The sequence below is a fragment of the Lissotriton helveticus genome, chromosome 4_1, assembly GCF_964261635.1.
Source record: "Lissotriton helveticus chromosome 4_1, aLisHel1.1, whole genome shotgun sequence".
In the NCBI taxonomy this organism is placed as follows: Eukaryota; Metazoa; Chordata; class Amphibia; order Caudata; family Salamandridae; genus Lissotriton; species Lissotriton helveticus.
Genome location: NC_136063.1, coordinates 1,759,132,954 through 1,759,159,693, shown reverse-complemented (window position 1 = coordinate 1,759,159,693; position 26,740 = coordinate 1,759,132,954).

Here is a 26,740-nt window from a genome sequence, read left to right as displayed (position 1 = left end):
TAAAATTCGTCCTTCATTTTTCAAAACTAACCCTCCGGCTTACAAACTTTTCTACAAATAAAACTTTTGAACTTTTTCCAAAATTAGAAAAAACATTTTTGGGCACAGAGTATTCTGCTTAACATAGAACTATTCATAGAGAACAAGATTTCTTTATAGAACTTCCTACTGACAATATTTTGGCCTAATCATCATAACACAATGGTTTCAAATATTATGCTATGGAATGGTATCGATTTTTTTTTTCTTTTCTGTACAGAATTAAGAGACATTTCATGGATGTATATTTTCATTTTGCTTTGTAAATATTTGAACGTATGCTTTCTTATGAGCTCATACAGTGTACATTCACTTCTGTTTTTTCATGTAAACAAGCCTTTTCAAATGCAAATTTGTATTTTGGGTGGGATTGTGAACACTTACTTTAGATTTGATCAGTGCTGATAGGTCTAGTCTTATTGAACTTAAGATCGTGGAGTGGGTGTTGTAAACGAATCTAGGACCCTAGTGTAACTTTTCCCGATTCATGCCTTTATATAGGTATACTTTACCCTATCCTTATATAGGCATAGAAATCATTACCATATTTGGCCTGAGCCTTACAGCCCAAATATGGCAAGGCTACTTCCACTAAGTTCCGAGTATTCACAACGATTTCTTGGAAAAACCCGCCTTTAGCAGCTAGGATCTTCCCCCTGCTTGAATATTAAGTTATCTGAGAAATCCTGGAGTTTTCTGGGAATTGAACCTTTGAGTGACGTTATTAAGTCCAATCATGCGTCAAACTCGGCACCTTCATGGTATAAATATGCCTAAATTTGCCCACACTAACACACAGTGGTTCTTGGAGCAGATCGACTAACTACTTGCCCGACGCCCTGCAGCAGCAAGTGCCGAAGGAAGCCGACCCTCAAGCAGACACACTGAGAGACGCTGTTTCTTCTCTTGCCCAGAAATCCAGCTCCAGTGTTTCCAGCTTACCCTTGCGGGTATCTGGGAAATCGAGTCCTGAGAGAGAGATACAAGACCTCCTTCATTCTAAACCGAGGTGCGGAGCTGATTAGACCCTTAGAGAATTCTTGATTAGACTCTTGGCAGATTCTAGGCAAAGAATACTAAACTTAAAACTACTCCTAAACTTATTTCTTCCATTGTGCTAGGCTTAGGTCAGGTACATCCGGGTAGGCGTATTTTAGAAGCACCAGTTGAGTACTTTTAGCCATCTCTTTTATCATTGTATGCATTGTATGCATTTTATCTATTTAAAGCAACTTATGGCTTAGAAACCATACCATGCTTTTACAGTACTACTTAATAATACTGTTTGTATTATATGCCTTATACTTTATAACCAGCATTACTATTGTAGCAGTACATTTCTCATGCTTGAGATAGAAGACTGTTCAATAAAAACTTTTTTTTGAAAACGCCCGTCTCTCTAATTTCTCAGCAACTCTGGTGAAACATAGGGGCATATTTACGTTGCCTGGCGCATCTCTGCAAATCAGCAGAGATGCGCCAGAAAAGATATGACACGCATGTTTATCCTTGCACCACCCATGATGCGCCGCATTTACAATGCGGCGCACCATGACGCAGGAATAAACAGATGCGTGTCGCATCTTAGGCGTAAAGTTGGCGCAGTGCTGAAGGTGTGTTGCGAGCGGCACGCAACTCCAGCACTGTTCCAACTTGCCCTATTTCTAACATGATGAGTCAAGCCTTATGCCTGCTTTAAGCAGGCGCAGGGTTTTGACGCATCAGAGTTGGGAAAGTAACTCAGTGAAATCTTGTAGATTTCACTCTGTCACTTTTCACAGGCGTTCCTGCGACGGAACGCCCCTGCCTGTGTGGACACGCCCACATAAAACCTGACGCAGGTTTCATGTGGCGCAGGGCCTTACACCGTGACGCATCTCCATAGATGCGTCACGTTGTAAATGCCTCGCAGGGATGCGCCACGTTTACGCCGCCTTGCGTGACGCAACAGCGGCGTAAACGTGGCGCAAGGGGCTTGTAAATATGCCCCTCAGTATACACGATTGACTGAGTGAAATAGTTATCTATTGTTTCCACGACTCTGAAGATTGATTTCTTATTCTTGGGAAACAAAGTTGTCATGTTATATGGTTGGCAGAAACTAATCCCTTCTTGTACTTTCGAGAAAGTTTCTAGTGACCTCTGAGCTAGCTGGCACACACATAATTAAGTCTAATATATTCGGCAGAGACCTAGTTGACCATAGTCCTACGTCTAAGCTGCAGTATATATTATTCCAATGCGCAGAGCCTATTGGGAATATAGGAACTACACTACATTATATAGGCGTGGTCTTTCCTAAAATGTTTCATGTAAATAGAGGAACTAATGTAATTTATGTGATAGGTAAACCTTTAAGTCTTAGAAAGAGAGAAAGTGTATTAGAGATAATACTTGATGTTTTTGGAGCATTGACAACAGCAGTGGGTATATCCTTTAATGCAAACAGAATTCGGAAATTGTCAACGATAGTAGATCGTTTGTTAGCAGATACTGCAGGAGGATTTTTAATGGTAACTACAGAAATGGTTGCTATGAGAGATATGGTGATGTAAAATCGACTTGCTCTTGATATAATTTTGGCGAAAGAAGGAGTCTGTGAAATTTTAGAGGTACAACATTGGTGTACATACATTCCAGATAAAAGTCAAAACATTGAAAGATATATTACAAATCTTACAGAGTTGCATAAAGGTTTTATGAAATAGGTAGATCCATAATAGGGAAGATACTAATTCCAGTAACATTAATGATAGTAATATTTTTAATTTTAAGATTAGGTTGTAAACTTAGAAAAAGAAGAAATCTTAAAAGACTATAAAAAAAGAATTTGAAGAAAGACAAGAAAGAGAATGTGAAAAAAGTGACCTTGAAATGGAAGAGTTCAAAGAGAAACTTTATAAAGATAGAAAAAACTGGAAGAAACTAGAGTACAACTCATACTAATTAAAAGAATTTGAAACATGTGATAAAAATGTACAACATTTTTGGGTGTTATTTGCTGATAAGCCACCAAAGGGGGGAGTTGATGGAGCAAGGGTGAAAACAAAGATTTTTGTATTGAGGAAAATTATATTTTGCCTTGTTCTATGTCCCTACGTGTTCCCCATCCTATGTTATATGTGCATAATCGATATGCATGTATCCCCCTATGATCGATTAAAGACGCAATTACAGTTGTGTCCAACTCTAGTATGTCAGTTTCCAGTTCTCGTGAAAGCAACGAGTATTAGGCCTATGTTGCTATGTTTTACAGTGTACACGTTAATTCATTGAATTGTCCCCGTTTCTAGGCCTCAAAAGGGCCCGGACGCCAGATTCAAGCTCCAGTCTTCTGAACCCGCTCCGAGGAGTGATACAGCCCCCACCTGCATCCCTGACCCTTCACTTACTTCCGCGCAGCACAGTGCCCGGCCGGGCCTGGCTCTGCCTGCCTGTCTGCCAAGAGTATGTTATGCTTCTAGTTATCAGCCCAGCTTTCCTCCTTTGCATTCCTAAGCTACTGAACCGTATAAACAGTTTCAGCTATGGTCTAGTCTTTCTGTCTCCATGTAAGAGAATTACTGTATTAATATTCATAGAATATTCCTAGCACACGCAATACATGTAGAATAAATGCATGCACCAGTCTTAGTGTCAAGTAGCCTCTGCCCTGATAGCTTTTAGTTTCTATCAACATGTACTCCAAACACCAGATACCAGATATGCCATAGGTACATGTCGTCCTGACACCGTAGACTTTAGTCTCCTCTTCTAGTGTAGAAGTCATAGCCCCCAGTTCTTCCTGGTAACACGTCATTGCCCATTTGCGCGCACCACTAGGTTAAAGGTCCCAGCTGCTCAGGTAGCCCCCTCCGTGTTTCCGCCTATTTTATGACACTTCTGTGACGTCTACATCACATGTCCATGTACACGCCTTCTTGTTACACCCATTTTGTTCTTATCTTTCGCGACTGCTACGAGTTACGCCTACTGCTACGCCTATTGTATGCAATGTAATGTAATGTATTATACTATATATATGCTGCACTGTCGATGAGGCATGGCAGCTGCCATCCATTCCATTTCCGTGCAGGCTATCCCGTTCCTGTCCCTTCCCTTATGCCTGATTAAAGCCTGTTAGACTCAGATACCTCGAATCCTGTCTCTTATTTATTGAGCTATCTGTTTTATTCAATGTATTCAAAAATAGTACCGGTAATTAATTATTTATTTACCACATAATGGCGCCTGAATAGGGACTTGCCCTTTCCCCACGCGCCGGCGAAGCCACGCAGGCCCCCCTGACCCTCTGCAGCCGTGACGGAACCATACCGTGCACGTGCAGATATTTCTGCTTCAAGTATCCCTCAGGCCCACGGAGGAGACGGAGACTGCGGTCCAGCATCCAGACGAGGCGGTGAGGAATGCGGCGAGTCCCGACCAGAGCCCAAGCCGAGAGTACAAGGTCCGAGGTATCCGGAGGCCCACGTGTAACTGAAGTCCGAAGTTCGTAGTCCGACGTCGTAGCAGTCCAGTCCAGTCCGAGGCCTTCCGTTCTTGCTGCCCGGTGAGTACCGTTGCTGGGGTAGTATCTAGACAGGGTCAATTAATTTGTCTCTGGTCCGATGGGTTTGGGTACACAGATCCAGTCCGAAGTATTCACTTAGGTGGATACGGGTCCTGACGTGTCTCTTTATGGGACCGGTATGTTCTGTACTGTTTTTAGCAGTGCATCCAGTAATTCTAGTAAGTCTGTTGTCGAGAAGTCCGAGTATTATGTTTTAAATGTACCAGGTAATATTCTGTTCGAACTGTTATTAATGTTATTTAATGTGTTTTCAATGTCGTGGTATGAGTGATTTGTTTTGCTATTCATTACTGTGTTTATCGTGTATTGTATTGTGTTTGGATTCAAGTCTAGAATGCCTCTGTTTTCTAAGTTACGTCAGATAGGAACCCGGAAAGGGTTACTCGAAAAATCAGTTCCTGTCCCGCCTAGGGACAGTCCAGGACATTTTATGTATCATAAGCATGGCTTAAGTGCCATATTGTATTTAGATTTATGGGTCGACTATACCAAGGATCTAGAAGAGAAATATAGATGGCCTGTATCAGGTACATGGGATGCCGAGTGCATCATGCAAGTAGAAGAGGCATTATGGAAAAAGAAAGCCCGACAGTCCCAGAAAGATGCCATCGAGTTATGGCGCAAAGAATCTCATAGAAGAACCGAAAAAGAAATCAGAAAAACAGAGTTAAGTAGGGAATCCTCAGAAAGAGCCCAAGAAAGGGAACTTCTAGAAGAAGGTGAACGAGTTAGAGCAGAACAGTCAGCCAGACAGAGAAATGCTCTTATAAGGGGCATGTATCCTCTTCTTGCCGAGGGCTTGCCGAAGGCAACCCCGAAAGCATCCAGTAATTTTCCGCCACCATTAGTCCCGACTAAGCTACGTCATAAACCGACCGCAGCTGAAATTTTTCTTTCGTCCTATTTGGACGATACAGTTCCAGAATATGCAAATCATATTCCGCCTGTTCAACCTCAGCACCCTGTTAATAATGTAATCCCTGTTCCTCCAGCCACTGGTCCCGGGGACCAAGTTAATGTACCCCCGGCCCAGCCTACAGTAAATGCACCCGTTTTACCAGTCACGTTACCAGCACCCGCACGTCCGGTATTACCTGACGACTCTAGCCCAGGAGGGGCGGCGGGAGGCGCTCCTACCACCCCGCCTCAAACGAAACGAATGACGCTGAGAGAAGCAGCGTTACAACGTACACCGAAAGTCTCTACTTACGCAGCCCTCAAGAAATACCTTACTGATTGCGTATATGATTCAGTACCAGGTGAAGATTACATGATACTGTATTCAGTACGTTTACGACGAGTTACCACCTTTTTGGTTACTCTGCCAGACATGAAGGACCATCTAGATAGAATATATCGTTTTATCCGTACAGGGGAGGATCCAGAAAGTATTCACGAAGCTATGGCACACAGAAAAGTCGAGACTCAACATCTGATTTTACAGTTTTTGATTAACTGTTTAATAAGAGAACAAGACTATCCTGAGAAAGATAAAGATAAGATGAAAGTCCTGACAAAGTGGAGTGATAATATAGCCGAGGGAAAACACAAGACACAGAATTGTATAGACGCTATGTACAGGAAAATCCGTAAGGAAATTCTAGACATACACGAAAAAGAGAAAGCAAGGAAAATAGCCGAGAAAGAGAATGACTCTTCAAGTGAAGAGGTAGACAGCGAGAATCCCGACAGAATAGCGTATGTAGGTAGAACTAGACTTTCCGACAGACATTCACGTCCAGATTACAAGAAAAGTTTTCCTCCTCCAGTGCCAGAACAATGTTCTCTTGAGCAAGTATTCCAAGCTACCGATAAAATTCTGAAATCACGAATAGGTTATAGTGAACTTAATGCCATGCATGAACAAGAACTAGCCCGATCAGCAGTCCGATGGACTAGTGATTCTACCACGTTTCCAGATGAAATCGTGGCACAAATGTTCCTGAAACTGCCCCCAGCCGAGCAACGTCTGGTGGGTATGTATATGATCCAGCACCTCATCACACTGTATGAGGTTCAGCATTCTGATCCAGGTCCTTTACATGATGTATTGAACGAGTTACTCCAGTACAGATGGAAAGGTCTAGGTACCGATTTAATTAATGTCATTCTAGAACAGCGCCACAAATATAGTACGTTCCTGACTCCGCATTTTGTTCCCGTTCCACCCCCAGTAAGGAAGTCATTCTACATAGATAGACAGAATCCGTTACGAGAAGTACATCCAGTTAGGACAACGGGGGGTGGTCTAGAACGAGTATTTGTTTACACCCCCATCACGAAAATAGAACTCTTGGAAATGAAAAAGTTAATTCCCTGTCATGACAAAGATCCAGCAGGGTTCCACCGTGAACTAAAAGACATGCTCCGTATGGGAGAATACACGTATCCTGATATCATTAAAATGTTAAAGGTCTTGTTGCCTGCGGGCATATATGAAAAACTTAAAGAAAAAGAATGGGAGGTGGGAGAGAATAAGATAGATTGGTCCGCATTAGAAGCCGAAGATAACACACGAGTACCAGGTACCGGTCTTGGGGATAAAGCTAAGGCTTTGCCCGAACTGTTAATACAAGTCTTGCCAAGATTACTAGCCACGAAAAAGGAAGACTGGGATGCCATCTCAGCCTGTAAACAGAAACAAGATGAAGATACTAGTGACTTTTATTCTAGATTCGAGAAATGTTTCATTATTAATAGTGGTCTGAAAACAAGTAGTGAATCGTATCCACATCTTTTTGTTACCAAACTAGTCGAGAATTCAAGTCCACAAGTTAAAAATCGAGTACTGAAAGTCGAGAGTTCTTGGCAAGCTAATACTCCGTCACAGATGCTCCAGATGCTCCAGTATCACCAGAACAGAATCAGGGAAGAGCAGGAACATGAAAGAAGACGTATGAAAGACACGAAAATGAAAGTATTAGTTGCACAGTCTGTTCCACAAGACAGTCAGAAGAGGGGTCCGAATCAAGCCAGTCATCCTACAGCTCCCGTTAAAGGGACATGCAATTATTGTAAACAGCCAGGTCATTTTATAAACGAATGTGCAGTTCTGAAACATAACATAGCTACTGGTAAGACTAAAGAGAGACCACGTCCGTCTAGACAAGAACAAGTTTTACAGACTTCCCAGCCACCGCAGAACGCACAACAGACAGTTACAGTACCGCAGCCTATAGCTGCAACACAGCACGTTACACAGCAGATGTACCAGTATGCACAGTCAGAGTATCCAGATTATCAGCCGTATTCATGAAACAGCCTAGAGAGGGAGGTTGGCTTGCCTCTCATCGAGATTCCTGTAGATCAAGAGGGTCCCTATGTACACAGTCAAGTATTAGGGAAAGACAGAAAGTTTCTGATTGATACAGGGGCAAGTAGGACTACCATCAGTCATGACGAGGTTCCAGGGGCTCCGCTCTCAGGCTCAAGAAATGTTTCCCTTGGATTTTCAGGAAAGCCTATTGTTAATGAAATATCGAAACCAGTTACTCTAGAAGTTGGTCCATTGTCCCGAACTACTGATTTGTTACTTACGAAGTCATGTCCAGAAAATTTGTTAGGCATTAAGACATTAAAAGAATTAGGAGCAGTCATTTGCTGCTCCCCAGAAGGGGTCCGCCTGTTCTTGCGAGATTTTAAAGGTCATTATGTATTACGTGATTTTGATCCAAGATTATTGAATGTACCACAGCATTTATGGGCGCAAGGTCCAACTGATGTAGGTTGTATGCACATTACACCCTATCGTGTCACTCTGAAACAAGGTGTTGTATTACCACGAATCAGACAGTACAAATTGCCACCTGAGGCTGTAGCAGCCTTATCCAAAATTATTGACGAGCTTATTGTTCAAGGAGTGGTTGTAGAAACTGACTCCAATGTATGTAATTCTCCTATCATTCCAGTCTTGAAACGTACTGATCCAAATGCACCTCCAGTTTATCGATTAGTGATTGACCTTCGAGAACTTAATAAGTGTATCATACCACAGTACCCAGTAGTCCCAGATATTTCTTCCCTATTGACTGCCATTGATTCTGAAGCCACGTTCTTTACTGTAATTGATCTCAAGAACGCATTCTTTAGTGTCCCCATTCATCCAGACAGCCAGTTTCTTTTCGGATTCTGTTTAAATGGAAGAAGCTATAAATTTACACGAGCTCCTCAAGGATTCACAGAAAGTCCTAGTATTTACAGTCAAGCACTTAAGAGACAACTAGACAATATTCACATGCCAACTGACACTGCCCTACTTCAGTATGTCGATGATCTACTGATCACAGCCCGTTCTGAATGTGACTGCGAACGTGCGTCACTGACAGTCTTGTATTTCCTGGCCGAGATGGGGCACAAGGTGTCCCCTTCAAAGCTTCAGTTCTGTGTCCAGCAAGTGGTCTACTTGGGACACTTACTGTCCAAGAGGGGTAGGCAGTTGACACCTGACCATATCCATTTAATAGCGCATCTTCCACAGCCCAAGACTCAGAAGGAGGTACGAGCTTTTATCGGCCTCACTTCTTACTGTAGACAATGGATTCCTCAGTATGCATTTCTAGCCAAACCACTGATACAGTTAACGACACAGGAGGCAGCCATATCGACTGTCCTCCCTTGGACCCAGGAACATACACTTGTTTTTAATGAGTTAAAGAAAGCTTTATGTAATGCACCTGTTCTAGCAACACCAAACTACAGTAAGCCTTTTACACTTTTTGTTACTGAACGTGATGGTACTGCATTATCTGTTCTCACACAAGATCAAGCAGGACAATACAAGCCCTGTGCTTATTTTTCTAGCACATTAGATCCAGTAGCCCAGGCTCTGCCTGCGTGCCTCAAGTCAGTTGCAGCCACAGCTCTAGCTATCCGACAAAGTGATTCCATAGTGTTAGGACATTCCCTGACAGTACAAGTTCCACACTCCGTGGAAGTTCTTTTGAACCGAACACAGACCCAGCACTTGACAATTGCACGTTTAACAGGTTATGAACTGACACTGTTTCAGTCACACATAGAAATCAGACGCTGCAACGTTTTAAATCCAGCTACACTGTTACCGTCAGTTACTTCAAGTCCTGCCACACATGACTGTGTGGAAGTTGTTAACACCATGACAAAGCCAAGACAAGACTTGACAGATATTGCATTACCTGATCCTGACCTGACACTTTATGTGGATGGTTCATGTATGAGAACAAGTACAGGAGAACTAGTAGCCGCGTATGCAGTGACTACTGAAACCGAAGTTATAGAAACACACCGTATTGATACCCTGTCCGCTCAAGCAGCAGAGCTAGTTGCTCTGACCCAAGCCTGCATACGTGCCAAGAATCTGAAAGTTAACATATATACAGATTCATGGTATGCATTCGGAGTCGTACACGACTTTGGAATGCTCTGGCAAGAGAGAGGTTTCATGACTTCTCATGGAACTAAGATTCAGCATGGTCTCCTCATTCAAGCTCTGTTAGATGCAATACATTTACCGACAGCTATTGCCATTATGAAGTGCAAAGCACATACAAAAGTTACTGACATCATTTCCCAGGGTAACGACCTGGCAGATCGTACAGCCAAGGTTACAGCTCAGACTCCAGATATTCCAGTTAACAAGACACCGACACACATTCCAGATCAGACAACTTGTATGACAGTTAAGGACCCTACACAAGATGTACTAGATATCCAGTCACATGCTACCTCTGATGAAATCAAGAAATGGTCCGAACAAGGAGGGGTCCAGACAGATCAGGGATGGTTGACGAAGGGAAAAGCCACATGGTTTCTCCCCAACTCAATAGTTCAAGTCATTATTAATACCGCACATAGTCCAGCACACCTAGGAGAAAAGGCCATGTTAGACAGTATCCAGAACATTTGGTTCAACAAGCATTTACGAGCAGCCGCCAAACAGAAAGTACGTACCTGTATGATCTGTTGTCAGTTCAACCCAGGTAAAAGTGTCCCGGTGGAACAAGGTGGATTCCATCCTCCTGACCACCCTTTTGAAGTCCTCCAGATGGATTATATTCAGATGGAGCGATGTCGAGGTTTCAAGTATGTCCTCGTAGTCGTATGCGCTTTGTCCAGATGGACAGAAGCATATCCAGTTCCAGATTACACAGCCGCGACCACTGCCAGGCAGTTGGTTCGTGAGTATTTTCCCCGCTATGGTTTGCCAAGGGTCGTGTATTCAGACAACGGCCAGCCATTCTCATCTGAACTCATGAAACAAGTATCCCTTCTGTTAGGGTACCAGTGGAAGTTCCACTGTGTACGGCACCCCGAAGCAGCTGGTCTAGTTGAGAGACATAATCAGACATTGAAAATCCGCATTGCAAAAGTATGCGCAGAGAAAGGTGTAGATTGGTTGGTAGCACTGCCAGTTGCCCTTTTTTATATGAGAATGGTTGCACACTCCAGATCAGGTCTGTCCCCGTACGAGGTCGTATTCGGCCATCCTCCAAATATGTGGGGTACACCTATGCCCGAAAGATTACAGACGTTTCCAGTAATATGCTGACAGATTACCTAGCTTCCTTGATGTCTGCCCTACACTCTTGTCGTTCACAGGTCGCCGCTGCTTTTCCAGACAACACCGAAGTGAAACCGCACGAAGTCATACCAGGCGACTTCGTCCTCGTGAGAAATTTTGATCGTTCAAGTCCGCTGGAGCCCCGCTGGAAGGAGCCCAAGTTGGTGTTATTAACAACAAGGACCGCAGTCAAGCTCGAGGGACGCAAGGGCTGGGTACATACCAGCCACATCAAGAAATTCCATGGATTACGGCCAAAGACATTTATCAAAGACTGCCCCGTTCTCAAGGACTGCCCCGAAAATGAATCTAAACTTCCCCTGTTAGAGAAAACTCCGCAGCAGGAGTATAAAGCCAAGTTGAGGTCTAGCAAGTCAGACAGTTTAATTGTTTAAGTCCCTCTCGGGTGAAGCGGTTAGACAGGTTCCTGACATGTATGAGACAGACCCACATAGTGAGAGAGTTAGTCAAAATTCTAAGAGAATACGCTATCAAAGGAATATTTGCAGTAGATGCATCGTTACTCTGTTATTTTTTATGTTTCTGAGTCTTATGGTTACCTGCATAAGTTATGCTTTTCATTTATGTTTTCCTATTTCACATGTACATATGTTTCCTAATGTTACAGTAGAGCACACATTTAGTGACCTGCCTCCTCACGAGTTATCCTATCGTCTTGCTATGCGTAATAACACATTTATCAGAATGTTACACTATTCACACCAGACCAGCAATGCCACTAATTGTTGGGTGTGTGGTCGACTTCCCCCTTTCCAGACACCGAAGGGAGTTCTGCCACTTTTTCCTTATCCGTTTTCACACAATGGTTCGTGTGGAGCATGGTCCACGTTAACGTCTTCCTCAAATGATGTGTCCCTTTTGAATCGAACATGTTTCCCAGACAAGCAAGGTCTTTCCCATAGAACAGGATTAGATCTAGAAAATGAAGTATATGATTTAGGTAATTATTCCTCGAATTTCATGGTCCTGAATGTCCAGTCCGATACTACTCCAGATTTGCCCGCTATTTCAGTACTACCAGTTAAAGGCGAATTATGTGTCAGAAAGAATGGTTCCGCACATGTAGGACATAGTGATTGTACTACTGTGGTCAAGTAAAGTGACAGTGGGAAATCTATTTTCAAAGCCTCACGTCATTCTTATTTTGTTTGTGGTCAGACCGCATATGTTCGTCTGCCCCTCGATTGGGATGGAACATGTTACATTGCCTTCCTACTGCCACCAGTTTTTCTAGCCCCATCTGATTATCACAGAGACACACATCTAGTACACGTTAGACATAGAAGGGAGACTGAGTCCCCAATTGTCGATCAAACTGAAACTGCTCTAGAACAATATCAAGACTTCAATAAAGGTTTCTTTTTCTTCATAGGTCCGGTCCAGAATAGTAAGTTAATACGTAGGTTAACCAGAACCCTTGAAGCAGTAGTGAATGAGACTACTTCCGCTCTAGGTAACTTAACTGAAGAGCAATCTGCTATGAGATTTGTCGTGCTCCAAAATCGTCTCGTCCTTGACGTCATACTGGCCGATAGAGGAGGAGCATGTAGAGTCATCGGATCTAGTTGCTGCATTTTCATTCCTAATAACGCACCGTCTGTATATTCAGCTATAACCAGACTTCATAAAATTGCCCATCAGTTACACCAAGATCCAGGCACCTGGACATGGTCCGGTTGGCTCTGGAGTATCATATCTGCCTGGGGATGGAAGGTATTGTCATTCCTAGGTATAGCAGTAATGATCATATTCAGTTGCTGCCTCTGTTTACAATGTGGCCCTGCGATTTGCGGCTTGTGTGCTACATCCTGTATTCCTAGTCCTAAGTCCCGTTCCAAGACAATTCGAGATGAGCAAATGATGCTATATGAACAGATAGATGGTATTATGAATATTGATGTTTCCTGATGGAAACGTAGGGTCAAGGAGGGAATGAGGAAAATTATATTTTGCCTTGTTCTATGTCCCTACGTGTTCCCCATCCTATGTTATATGTGCATAATCGATATGCATGTATCCCCCTATGATCGATTAAAGACGCAATTACAGTTGTGTCCAACTCTAGTATGTCAGTTTCCAGTTCTCGTGAAAGCAACGAGTATTAGGCCTATGTTGCTATGTTTTACAGTGTACACGTTAATTCATTGAATTGTCCCCGTTTCTAGGCCTCAAAAGGGCCCGGACGCCAGATTTAAGCTCCAGTCTTCTGAACCCGCTCCGAGGAGTGATACAGCCCCCACCTGCATCCCTGACCCTTCACTTACTTCCGCGCAGCACGGTGCCCGGCCCGGCCTGGCTCTGCCTGCCTGTCTGCCAAGAGTATGTTATGCTTCTAGTTATCAGTCCAGCTTTCCTCCTTTGCATTCCTAAGCTACTGAACCGTATAAACAGTTTCAGCTATGGTCTAGTCTTTCTGTCTCCATGTAAGAGAATTACTGTATTAATATTCATAGAATATTCCTAGCACACGCAATACATGTAGAATAAATGCATGCACCAGTCTTAGTGTCAAGTAGCCTCTGCCCTGATAGCTTTTAGTTTCTATCAACATGTACTCCAAACACCAGATACCAGATATGCCATAGGTACATGTCGTCCTGACACCGTAGACTTTAGTCTCCTCTTCTAGTGTAGAAGTCATAGCCCCCAGTTCTTCCTGGTAACACGTCATTGCCCGTTTGCGCGCACCACTAGGTTAAAGGTCCCAGCTGCTCAGGTAGCCCCCTCCGTGTTTCCGCCTATTTTATGACACTTCTGTGACGTCTACATCACATGTCCATGTACACGCCTTCTTGTTACACCCATTTTGTTCTTATCTTTCGCGACTGCTACGAGTTACGCCTACTGCTACGCCTATTGTATGCAATGTAATGTAATGTATTATACTATATATATGCTGCACTGTCGATGAGGCATGGCAGCTGCCATCCATTCCATTTCCGTGCAGGCTATCCCGTTCCTGTCCCTTCCCTTATGCCTGATTAAAGCCTGTTAGACTCAGATACCTCGAATCCTGTCTCTTATTTATTGAGCTATCTGTTTTATTCAATGTATTCAAAAATAGTACCGGTAATTAATTATTTATTTACCACAGTATACCCTCCCAAAGTCTCTTCCCCATAACAGTAATACATATTAATTGTGTAGTTTTGAAATTAACCAACATAGAATAGAATGCACACACACAAATACACGTGGATACTACTTTGCTTGTGTTGTGAATCTTAATCTACTAATTAAGTGAAATCGTTGTACTAATCTGGTACGCAAATATAATAATCTAACTAAAATCTATGTGTGTATGCTTCCTTTATGTCTTATTGTGGCAGAAATGATGGAGAATGGCAAGAAAACCACGCTTAATTGTTGTAAAACTGCTAGGTAATAACTAACCGGGTTACCTTAGAATGGGGAGGTAAACAGAAGGGTTATATTTCTAAATCTAACGTTTAATTGTGTTTGTTTCTATAATAGTTCCCATTATGGCCCATGAGGCCTGTTCCAAAATGGAAGTTTGCGAGACTCCGAAATTGTGGTGATCTGCGCATGCGTGACTGTGCTCGAGAGAAGTGCAAGCAGCTTCTGCCTGTACAGCGTGGGTGAAGGTCAGTGTGGCCTTGGGAGTAGATGCATGCCAAAAATGTGTATGTCCGCATCATGAGCATAGGAAACAAGCCTGAACTGACAATTTAAAGGACACAAGTGAAAAAAACTGTTAAAGAACAATCGAGACCTTATTTTTTGATTTTAACAATGACTTGGCGGAAATATGGACAATGAGGAAGTGAGGTTATGCTCATCCACGCCTTACAAGGACCAATGAGAATGAAAACAAGGACCCTAAAAGTTTCAACTCTTAGCTAGATAAGTTATGGAAAAAGGGTATAAGGGCCAGATGTAGGTAATTTTAATTTACCACCTCTTAAATACCGATTCATACCGAAGAGGGGGGGAGATGTAGGTATTTCAGAATCGGTAAATACCGAATCGTTAAGATTCGGTATTTACCGATTCTGTAAATACCGATTCGGTATTGCCCATTGATTCCTATGGGCCTTGCAGCCCATAGGAATCAATGGGCAATACCGATTCTGTAATTACAGAATCGGTAAATACCGATTTTAGCAAGGGTGCAGGGGTGTCACTTTGACACCCTCTGGCACCCCAAAAATAGGCATGTGCGCCATGTGGCACACATACATGCCCCAAGGGCATGTCTGTGTGTCACATGGCACAGGTGTGCATGCACCTTTGTGCATGCACACCTGGATTCGGTATTTTACCACCCGATTGGATTGGGTGGTAAAATACCGATTCTTAAAGCCCTGTGGCACTCTGGCATGTGCCAGCTACATCTGCATTTACAGAATCGGTATTTTACCGAGTCTGTATTTACCGATTCGGTAATTTTACCGATTCGGTAAATACAGAATCGGTAAAATACCGATTCTGTAAATGCATGCCCTACATCTCAAAATCCAATTACCGGTCGGTAACGGCCGAATTCGGCCATTACCGACCGGTAATTGGCCACCTACATCTGGCCCTAAAAGAGGACGTTTGGAAGTAAGAAAAAAGCTTGGTTTTGATTTTATTTTCGCACCACCACATGCTGTCGGACTGATGAACTTTTCCTTTGACATTTTTCTTTACTTTTGATGGGTGCAGAGTCCGGATCGGAGGTGAACATCAAGAAAGAATAGAGAGGTGGTTTTTGGGAACTATGCTGTCCTTACTCTGATGTCCATTTATCGAAATCTTGGTAATATGGTCTCAACATATTTTTCTGAACTATTCTGCTAGTAAATGTGACTGTTTGAATTTAATTTTCTCTTTCAGGTTATTAAATGTTTTATTGATTATTGAAATAAAAGCTAAATGAATTAAGGTAATGCTAGGAGATCTAGGGTCCGATGTAGGAAAATCTGATTTACCGACTCTGGAATACCGAATTTTACCGATTCGGTATTCTAGATTCGGTAAATCAGATGTAGGGAAAAATTCGGTAATTTTTACCGAATCTGTATGATTCTGTAATTACCAAATCGGTATTTACCGATTCGGTAATTACCATTGATTTCTATGGGCCTTGAGGCCCATAGGAATCAATGTCAATTACGGAATCGGTAAATACCGATTCAGTAAAATTACCGAATTTGCAAGGGGGACAGGGTGTCACTTTGACACCCTGTTGCACCCCTGATTCTGGCTTGTGTGCCCTTAGGGCATGTATGTGTGCCACATGGCACAGATGTACATGCATAGATGTGCATATACACAGGAATTCGTTATTTACCATGACATAGTATGTCATGGTAAATAACAAATTGTTAAGGGCCGGTGGCACTGTTTTCAGTGCCACCTACATCACAAATTTGCGATTCGGTAATTTACAGAATCGGTAAATTTACCGAATCTGTAAATATACCGAATCGGTAAATTTAAGGCCTCCTACATCTGAAACTCCAAATACCGGTCGGTAACGGCCGAAATCGGCTGTTACCGACCGGTATTTGGCCTCCTACATCTGGCCCTTAGTCTCTAAATAAAGATTAAATTAATGGAGAATTAAGCTGGTCTTGTTGTCCATTAGTTAACTTTTACTAGCTGATCCATTGACCAAATGGTGGGGGGTTTTAATGTTACTCTGAGAATAAAACCATGGTAATATTGATAGACTGCAGATGTATATAGTGTATAGAATTTTAGAATGAAATAAGACAATCCGCTAAAATCCAGCAGCTCTCCTCTTGTCTTCACTAATCCTGGGAGCGGGTGATTTTGTGTGTATGAATGACTCGCGGTGTTATGGTCCCCACTTACGAGTAAAGTGTGAATAGCTCCTAGGAAGTATAGTGACGGTTTGGAGGTTTTGTTGTGAGCCGCCCTGGATCACTACCCAAGCTAGATCTCCTTGGAATTCCATCACAGTAATAAATTGGTGGGAGATGTTATGACACAAGATTAGAAGATTGAATATTTAGATAAAGCTTGTCAAACTGTGAATGCTTTAAAATCTGTATTTTTGGTAGCAATAACTACAGTAAGATGTCTATTTGTTTTAATGCTTTTGTGTCTAATGATTCATACTTAAAGATCTTTGATCACAGAATTGTCTGATAATTGGGTTGAATTCTGTTCCAAAATTAAATTTGGAATTTCATGGGAGTCAGGAATTAACTCCCCTATTTTATGTTCAGAAGTTCAGATGTCCAGATGTTCAGTTAATCAGGTTTGAAGTTGTTAGCATTGAACATGTATTTGCATAGAACTTCACAGCTCAGGCTGTGAGGCACATTACTTGTTAGTTTTCAGCAAAGAGAGGATGCAAATTGCCCTTGTCTGTGCTAGGTAGAAGGAAAAATGAAGCAACTATGTTGGCCTATGACAGGTTACTGGTATTTAGCTTCCAAGTGCCATATGGGCCCGCTCTACGCAAGCACAGGAGCATCATCGCCAGAGGGGGCAGGAGTATCGTTTACAGACATTTATGATCCAGCAACTTGGTTTTGTAATCAGTTATCCAATCCTAAGACATATATCTCTTCTGCGTAGTCACAACTATGTCATTCATTTTTGTTTTGCTCATTGACATATATTTCTGGATAAATCAGCGTATCTGATTTCTTTAAATGAAGCTACGAAGCTGAAATTAATGATCTGGTATTACTACAGTAACTAAATAATGGAACGAGAATGCAGGATGAATATTTACGGTAAATGCTCTAAAGATTACTTGGCACTCAACGATTCCTTGATTAACACAATAATAGGCCTAGCTCACAAACAGCATGGTCAACATCCTTCTCCACCATATTAATGTATCTTCTCTATTACTACAAGAAGTCCTATTACTTACTTCTCTTTTTCTTATTTTAGCCTTGCTCTTTGAAATTAACAGTTTCTAGTTGTGAGATGTAGTTTCCTTGATTTTTACTCCTAGTGCTGTATTGCATGTATTTTGAGCAACTCATTTTTCATGGCTTGAAGTGTTTAGTAAGGCTAGAAGCTTCAGTTTTATAAAAGGGTATAAGAGCTGCAATTAATGACTCAGGTAAGATGCCTAGGCTTTATGAGTCACTTTCGTCGTCAACATAAAAAAAATGCAAAACAAGTTTTAATCAGCTCAATGATCCCTCCTAGATATGCAATGTCTTATTTGTATCACGACCAACAAGCAGACAGTCCCTCCAGAAATAAATATTTTTTTTTTCCAAAAGATCCTGGCCGCAGAAATGTTATTTTGGGTTCTGTCCAAAATCCCTTGAATTGTCATGTTCTTCGCTTACAATGTACTACTCCCATTTCCCACACAATAATGTTGTATCGTGCTCGTACAAATGGGTTCTTACACATGCAATAGGAAAAACAGCTATTTCACGTTTCAGTGAATAGAATCATAAAACGCAAGTATGCTGCTGGAAAATACGGCATCATACAAAATTAAGTTATGGTTATAGTCTGTCTCTGCAGTGCAATCGAGAATGAACAAATGCCTGATAGCATGTTTCCTTAATATTAACGTACAGGCACACTTCCTCTTGTGGAGAGTGGTAATGAAGTGCGCTGCTGGGAATATTGGAAGGCACGTATTAGCTTCACCTTATGATATTTAAAGTGAATTCGATTTAATGATGAGTCATTTTCGTCTTTTAAAGATGAGAAAACGAATTAATCACAATTCGGGTTCATAACATTAAACGCCAAACCATTATGGCTGCAATTCTGCAATATATGAGCCTGAATGTAAAAGGTAAAGTACATTAACTTTGGTGGAAAGCACCACTAAAATGCATACTTACACCCACGCATAGTCACTCACACACTACACACAAAACGCACACTCACACACACAGGGCCGGTGTTCTAGGGCTGTGCGACCGGTGCGACCGGTGCCACCGGGTGCGAACTTCGCATGGGGGCGCCTGTTTGCTAGTTTATATTTTGCTTAAAAGCACCTGCTGCCGCGTTTCTGGACTCCAGCAATTTTCAGGCAACAATTAATGTCAAGAGAAATCCGGTGTCTAATGTTCTTCCAGGCGAGATCGGAGTTTTGTCTAGTAGAAGTTTTGACTCGTGGAAGTGTTGAATCATGGTAAGGTAGTACAGAGGGATGATATGCCTGCTGCAAGAATATGTACCATGTAGATCACAAAGTGAATGTAATGTAAACAGGTCAGTGGGTTACTGCTATTGTCAGAGACTTCCTTTTGTTAGTTTCAGTTTACAGTGAGCTATTAACTGTAATCAAAGTACTGGTGCAGACTTCAAGGTGTCGATTAGAGCATATGCATTTTTTCCCGGACTTTCATTATTCTAATGTTGCAAAAAGGAGTCATTTGGGTACAAATCAGTTCATGTTATTAAAGAGAGCCCCACTTCATTGTGCCACATTTTAAATTCAGAGTTTTTGCTTCTCCAGACCAAGGACTCTTCAACTATATTGACTACCTGTATGGCTATGTGAATCCACCCCTTGTTGTCCTCTCTCTTATGTAACATTTCCTATATACTGATTTACACGCCTATGGTTGTTAGTCTCTGTGTAATGTGTGTGTTATTTCAAGTGCTCGGACTCCCTTCACTTTTATGAGTGACGCTATAAAATTAATTAAATGCATCTGAGAGAGAGTGGTTTTAGAGACTGTTAAAGGGTGGTAGGGAGGGAATCCGTGGCGAATGTTATCATTGGGGTGGCACCAAAAAACATTGTTGCAGTGGGCGCCACAAGTGCTAAAGCCGGCCCTGCACAGACACCCAAAACACAAGCAATCTCTCTGTTGCTCTCTCTCTTAACCAGCCATATTTCACAACTGAATACGCTGCAAACTTTGCAAAAGCAGTTACATGAGATAGAAACATGAAGGGGCACATGTACAAGCCCCTATCACCAGCACAGCATCCTTTTTATCGATGTGTGGCAATAGGGGCTTAGCCTTATTTACAAGGCAGTGTTATGTTACTCAATGTGGCTTAACGCTGCCTTGTAAATAAGGCCCACATTCATGCTATGGTTAGCCTGAAAGGGGTGGGGAGTGAGTGTTGCGGTGGGCATTCCACCGCAAAACCAATTGGTTTTGATGCTGCCCCCTATCGTACATAGGGGGCAGAATACATACAAGGCAGTGCCAAAATTAAGGCCAGGTAAAACCTGGTATTAAGTTGGCAAAACGAGGAGAAAAGCATTATTTCTCCTTGTTTGTGCTTTTTCCATGTGTGCTTCTTTGTGCAGCACACATGGAAAAAGCAAAATGCCATGGATTGTTGATTAACAGGAAGGTCCCTGTTCCTGTACATAAGCAATCTTAAAAAAAAGCCTTTTTGTGCTTTTCATGTTTGCTGCATTAAGCACAGGGCTGGACTAGGAACCAAAACCAGCCCTGGCAAAGTGCTCGGCCAGCACACTGGGGAGTTGGGGGTGCGGCCGAGCTGTTTGCCAGGGCTGGTTTCGGCTGATTTTGTTACAAGGGCGGATATCGCAGCTACGGCCCTGTAACAAGAACGGCCCCCCAGGGTCCCAAAACCGACCCCCTCCCGGGCAGCCCACCGGGGAATTGCCCTGTGCCCGCTACGGCCAGTCCGGTTCCAATTAAGCAGCATACATGAAAGGGAAAAAATTTCATTTCAGGATTGTTTATGTGCAGGAAGGGACATCTTCCTACACATAATTAATGCTCCACTGCACGCAGACACCCTTGCACTGTGGTGCAACGGTGCCTGCGTTAGTGCTACACCACTAAGTGTAGGACCACCACAAGGGGAAACTCAAGGCTGCACCATATCGTTGTAAATATGGGGCAACCTTGCATTTTTGGAGAAGTGTGGCTCACTGGTTAGAGGAGGCAGACCTGGAAGGCAGAGGTCAGCCCGGGACCAGGGTTCAATTCCCGGCTCGGCGGGGTCAGGAGTCCTAAAATGTCCATGGACTCGACAATTCTCGCTCCGGTGCCTACTCGATTCACGGGTTCACACTCTGCGACTATGGGCAATAGCTTGCTTAATCTCCACAACGGCCCCTCGCGGCGGGATGCCTGGCTTTCACCTTGTGGATACCCTGCCGGGGTTATCTCACAGGGGAATACCAGGACGGGTTCCCTAAGCAAGCGCTTAGAAACCGCTCGGTGATTTGCGCTATATAAATTCCTGTACATTTACATTTACATTTACATTTACATTTACATTTACATTTAATAAGTGGAGGAGTGAGATGTTAAGCCATGAAGGCTAATTCCTCACTCCGCCACTTCTATTGTAAATATCCCCATAAATTTGCTGCCTTCTAATGGAAGAATCAGGCAGGCACATGGCAGATAAACATTTTGCCACAGCCAAACACAAGTGGCCACACTTCCAATCTAAAGTAGGGGGGTGCCGCTACTGCTCGAACAGCCAGGTCTTGAGCTTCTTCCTGAAGGAGAGGTGGTCTTGGGTCAGGCGCAGGTCGGCCGGGAGGGAGTTCCAGGTCTTGGCGGCCAGGTAGGAGAAGGACCTTCCTCCAGTTGTGGCTCTGCGGATGCGTGGGACGGCGGCGAGGGCGTGGCTGGCGGATCGGAGGTGGCGTTTGGGGGTGTAGAAGTTGATGCGGTTGTTGAGGTAGCTCGGGCCTTGGTTGTGGAGAGCTTTGTGTGCGTGGGTAAGGAGGCGGAAGGTGATTCTCTTGTTGACCGGGAGCCAGTGCAGGTCTCTTAGGTGTCCGGAGATGTGGCTGTGTCGTGGGATGTCGAGGATGAGTCTGGCTGTGGCGTTCTGGATGCGCTGGAGTCTCTTCTGGTTCTTGGCGGTGGTTCCGGCGTAGAGTGCGTTGCCGTAGTCCAGTCGGCTGGTGACGAGGGCCTGGGTGACGGTCTTCCTGGTCTCTGTGGGGATCCACCAGAAGATCTTCCGAAGCATGCGCAGGATGTTGAAACACGACGAGGAGACGGCGTTGACTTGCCTGGTCATGGAGAGGGAGGAGTCCAAGATGAAACCCAGGTTGCGTGCGTGGTCCGTCGGTTTGGGTGCGGTGCCCAGGGCGGGGGGCCACCAGGAGTTGTCCCAGGCGGAGGGCGAGGAGCCCAGGATGAGGACCTCCGTCTTATCTGTGTTCAGCTTCAGGCGGCTCGTCGTCATCCACTCGGCTACCTCTCTCATCCCTTCGTGCAGGTTGGCTCTGGCGGCGGCGGGGTCGTTGGTCAGGGAGAGGATCAGCTGGGTGTCGTCGGCGTAGGAGATTATGTTGAGGTTGTGCTGGCGTGCGATGGCCGCGAGGGGGCTCATGTAGACGTTGAAGAGAGTCGGGCTCAGTGAGGATCCTTGAGGGACGCCGCAGATGACTTTGGTGGCCTCTGACTTGTACGGTGGTAGGCGGACTCTTTGTGTTCTTCCGACGAGAAAGGAGACGATCCATTCCAGCGCCTTCTCCTGGATTCCGACGTTGCTGAGGCGCTGCACTAGGGTGCGGTGGCAGACCGTGTCGAAAGCCGCGGAGAGGTCTAGGAGGATGAGGGCCGCTGTTTCCCCGTTGTCCATCAGGGCTCGGATGTCGTCAGTGGCGGCGATGAGGGCGGTCTCGGTGCTGTGGTTGGCACGGAATCCAGACTGCGATGGGTCGAGGGATCCATTCGTCTCGAGGAAGGCGGCCAGCTGTTTGTTGACGGTCTTCTCGATGACTTTGGCTGGGAACGGGAGTAGAGAGATGGGGCGGTAATTCTTGAGTTCGGTGGGGTCTGCTGTAGGTTTCTTCAGTAGAGCGCCGAGTTCGGCATGCTTCCAGCTCTCGGGGAAGGTGGCGGTGTCGAATGAGGTGTTGATGATGTCCCGCAGGTGGGGAGCGATGACCGCGTCGGCTTTGTTGAAGACGTGGTGAGGGCAGGGGTCGGTCGGAGATCCGGAGTGGACGGAGTTCATCGTGTGGACGGTGTCTTCGGTGTTGACCGGGGTCCAGGCGCGGAGGGTGGTGGTGGGTGGCGATGCTGCGGTCGTGGCGTGCGTCGGTTGAGTGCTGAAGCTGTAGTGTATGTCCGCGATCTTGTTGTGGAAGTAGGAGGCGAGGGAGTTGCAGAGGTCTTGCGAGGGGGTGATGTCGTTGTTTCCGGCGTTGGGGTTGGCGAGCTCTTTCACGATGTTGAAGAGTTCCTTGCAGTTGTGTGCGTTGTTGTCCAGTCGGTTTTTGAAAGCCGTTTTCTTGGTGATGCGGATCAGTTGGTGGTGTTTCCGGGTGGCGAGCTTGAGGGTGGTCCTGTTGTCCGGCGTGGGTTCCCTTCTCCAGGCTTTCTCGAGGGCTCGGCAGTTCTTCTTGGAGCTCTTGAGTTCGTCGGTGAACCATGGGGCTCTCTTGCTGCCGGGTCTGCTGGGCGGGGTCCTCAGTGGGGCGAGTTCGTCCGCGCAGTTGCTGATCCACTTCGTGAGGTTGTCGGCGGCCTGGCTGGGGTTCGCTGAGCTGGCCGGAGGGTGCTGGCTCAGGGAGGCGGCGAGCTGGTCGGCTGTGATCTTGTTCCAGTTTCTTCGGGCAACCTGTTGCTGGTGGTGGTGGGTCGTTGTTCTTCTGAAGGTGAAGTGGATGCATCTGTGATCTGTCCAGTGGAGTTCTGTGGCGTGGCTGAAGGCGATGTCTTTGCTGGATGAGAAGATGGCGTCGAGAGTGTGTCCGGCGAGGTGGGTGGGGGTGGACACCAGCTGCTTGAGTCCAAGGTTGGCGAGGTTGTCGAGCAGGGTGTTGGTGTTGCAGTCGTTGTTGTTCTCCAGGTGGAAGTTGAAGTCCCCCAGGAGGATGTAGTCGGCGGAGGGGAGGGCGTGCGGGCTGACGAAGTCGGCGATGTCCTCGCTGAATTGAGTGCGTGGTCCCAGAGGTCGGTAGATCAGGGTGCCTCTGAGAGTGGTCTTCGGGTCGGTGTGGATCTGGAAGTGCAGGTGTTCGGCGGAGGGTGGGGTGTTGTCGGTGCTGGTCGTGATGCGGATGGTGTTCTTGTGGATGATGGCGATGCCTCCTCCCACCCGGTTGGCGTTGCGGTCCTTCCGGGTGATCTTGTATCCTTCTGGGATGGCGATGGCGATGTCGGGCGCTGAGGAGGCGTTCATCCAGGTCTCCGTGATGAAGGCAACGTCAGGGGCTGTGGTGTCGAGGAGGTTCCAGAGTTCGATGGTGTGTCTGTGGACGGAGCGGGTGTTGAGCAGGATGCACTTGAGGTGGTTGCTGCTGGTGTTCGGCATGGCAGGTGCTGGTGTCGGGCAGGTCCGGATGCAGGAGAACTTGCAGGTGTTGCAGCTGAAGGGTCCGTGGACGCGTCGTGGGGTGGCTCTGTAGCATCCTGGGACTCGGCCGGAGTTGAGTGCGAAGAGGGTGGCGGCGGTGTACGTCAGGCGGGTCGGTCGGGGTCCTCGAGGGCCAGGGGTCCTGGCACTGGGCGCGGTCCAGGCGCGGATGGGCGCAGACGGGCTTACCTTCGGTGCACAATCGGCGCGCCCGCTGCGCGTGACCGCTGCGCGTTCGCACGGTCGCCATATAAGGCGAAGTGCGCGGGTGGGCGGAGCAGCTGGGAGGCGGGAGCGGGGAGGGTACAGAAGAGAAAAAGGGGCGGGGTAAGCGGCGGTGGCGGGAAGCGGGGAGGGAGAGCGGAGGGCGGCGAGGAAGGCGGACAAACAGGAAGGAAAATGCTAACACGGGCACAAATTTACAAGGAAACAGGCACAAATGGAGAGAAAAACAAGATCACAAAACAACAACAGTTAAGGCAATCGGCAGGCGAGCACGGACCACGCCGCTCGGAGGAGGGGGCGTGGTCAGCGGCAGCGAGGCAAGCAGCGAGGCAGTTTAGGCAAGGCAATGGGGCACACGCAGCAGCTGGTGGCCGTGCGGCGCGGGGGTGTCCCACAAGTGGGTCACACTCACCTGCGTCGCACGGTCGCCATATAAGGCCAAGTGCGCGGGTGGGCGGAGCAGCTGGGAGGCGGGAGCGGGGAGGGTACAGAAGAGAAAAAGGGGCGGGGTAAGCGGCGGTGGCGGGAAGCGGGGAGGGAGAGCGGAGGGCGGCGAGGAAGGCGGACAAACAGGAAGGAAAATGCTAACACGGGCACAAATTTACAAGGAAACAGGCACAAATGGAGAGAAAAACAAGATCACAAAACAACAACAGTTAAGGCAATCGACAGGCGAGCACGGACCACGCCGTTCGGAGGAGGGGGCGTGGTCAGCGGCAGCGAGGCAAGCAGCGAGGCAGTTTAGGCAAGGCAATGGGGCACACGCAGCAGCTGGTGGCCGTGCGGCGCGGGGGTGTCCCACAAGTGAGTGAGTGATTGGGATTAGGTTGATTTTTCCAGTCAGCGAAAAGGTCCTGGCCTTTATTTGGAAACTGATCTCAATGACTTCAAATGGTTTCACATTTAGTTTAATATTACAGTTTTTAATTAAAAAGTTTGTTCTTTAACTGCATTATTTAATTAAGATAAGCATTTTTCGAATTGCACCACAAAAAGTCTGATAAGTGGGTGAGGAAGACACTGTGAAGAACTCAATATAAGACTTTAGTTGGATTTTTAACTTCCAGCCACAGACTGCCTTTCCCCAATTAAAATAGTTCCTCTTTAGATTCCCCCGCTCTGCTGGAGAGAAATCTCATTGGTTTAACAGCTTCCCTCTGTCTCCACCGCACTGTATAAATCATACCCCAGATTGAAATACTCTATGGTTCTCAAGTGAATTGCATTGCTTGCAACCACTCTCTATACCAATGGATAATTTTTTTATCCTTTGAGCCTCTTCCTTCCCTTTTTAGGTCTCGCTAGAGTCAGCGCAAGCGCTGCCCTCGCGAGAAATTTAGTAGGTGGTCTAAAAGTGTACCCAGGCCGGCCACCAGCTTCCTATTATGTGCACAAGCGCGCGCCACATGCAGAGCACTTTTTACCGTTGCGCGTGCGCGTGCGCACAACTCGTGTCACCACTCGCGGTTTTTTTAAAATGTCATTTTGCGACCGTGCGGCGGCGTTACTTTTACGCCCGCATGGCCAATGCTTGTTGTTTATTGGCTGCAGTGCAGGGCTACAGTGAGCTTGTAACAATATGTTTACTTATAAATCATTTAGTTATTTATTATGTAGTTATTCATTATGTATATTGTATTGCTTTTCCTTTAAACATTGGCTCATGCTACTACTTGTTGTTGTATGAGAAGCTCCATGGTGATGGAACTGTGTTGAGGGTAGATGAGTCAGTTGCAGCTAGCAATCTTACCTGATGGATGGGATCTTTTACTCTCTATAATAAGCCTCATCTTGCTTTGAACTACTATCAACACCAGCCTTTATCTTTATTTCACCTGATTTTACAGAGCTCTTTCCAAGTCTCCACAATGACGACCCGGATGGCCTGCGGGGGCGATGATTATTAAGTGATGGCTGACCGATTTCATCGTGTGAAAATCAGACATATAGTCTCTTGTATGATAGTTTTCAATAGCTGTTATTTAAAGCTCTTTAAAATGTCAAAACATCAGTTGTAACAAGGACACACTTCTAGTGTAGTGTAGCCTTGACAGTTTTTGCCTCTAAAAATTCTTCAGAAATAATGTGAGCCCCAAACTGCTGACCTGTGTGTTTTC